Here is a 1,142-nt window from a genome sequence, read left to right on the forward strand (position 1 = left end):
GTGCCCAAATGATTCCAGCCAATCATAATGATGGGATAGAAACACTGTTTGGGCACTCATAGGAATTGTTTCCTAAGTCATTCCAAACCATTGGACAAGGAAGTGTATTCTTTTGAGTGGGTCTTTAACCCACTGTAACCCTAGCTCCTATGTCAGTCTTCCAATAGTTTGCCCACTGAAAAACAGTCAGTGCTGTTCACTAATCTCTCCTCCTGATCTACCAACTAGTAGTCATGAGGGAATCATAGTTCTACTTATACACCTCAATTAAGTGATAGCGCCCCTGCCTTCTACTTCAGTTCCAGTAACGTTTATTTGTCTAGATGGTGATAGCCTAATATATTGGCCACGTTTTAGCAATTGGGTTCCACATGTCAAATTTATGATAGTATCACACCTCCGATGTGTGTATTTTTCTATTTGGTCTGTCTGACATCTTAATGCTCTTAGAGGATTTGGTGCCCCATCCAATGGCATACTGAGACCATGGCTGGACAGTTTTAACAGTGTTTAGTCTTTGGGCTTTCATATGTATTTCTTCTATAAGGTACGACGAGTCCACGGATTCATCCTTTACTTGTGGGATATTATCCTCCTTCTAACAGGAAGTGGCAAAGAGCTGAGCTGCCTATATAGCTCCTCCCTTAGCGCCACCCCAAGTCATTCTCTTTGCCTACTTTAAGTACTAGGAAGGGTAAAGTGAAAGAGGTGATAAAATGTTAGTTTTTATTTTCTTCAAGCAAGATTTTTTTATTTTAAATGGTACCGGTGTGTACTATTTACTCTCAGGCAGCAGATGGATGAAGACTTCTGCCTGGAGGCTGATGATCTTAGCATTTGTCACTAAGATCCAAAGCAGTTCCCACAGAATGGCTGAGGAGTACAAGAAACTTCAGTGTGAGGAACATTTTCATGCTATATAGCAGTGAGGTATGTTCAGTCAATTTTTCTGGAGAGACTGTGGTATTTCAGAATGTCTGACAGTATCCCCATGAGGGTAAGGGTAAGCAGTAATCCTAAAAGATTACTAAGCTTGCATATAAAGGGCTCATAGAAAATGGTTGACACTGAGTGTGTATGTTTGTGGGCAAGCGTTTATGGACCTGGGAGTACTGATAAAGTTTTTGGCAGTGACGTTTTTT

This window comes from Bombina bombina, chromosome 2 (assembly GCF_027579735.1).
Source record: "Bombina bombina isolate aBomBom1 chromosome 2, aBomBom1.pri, whole genome shotgun sequence".
Lineage (NCBI taxonomy): Eukaryota > Metazoa > Chordata > Amphibia > Anura > Bombinatoridae > Bombina > Bombina bombina.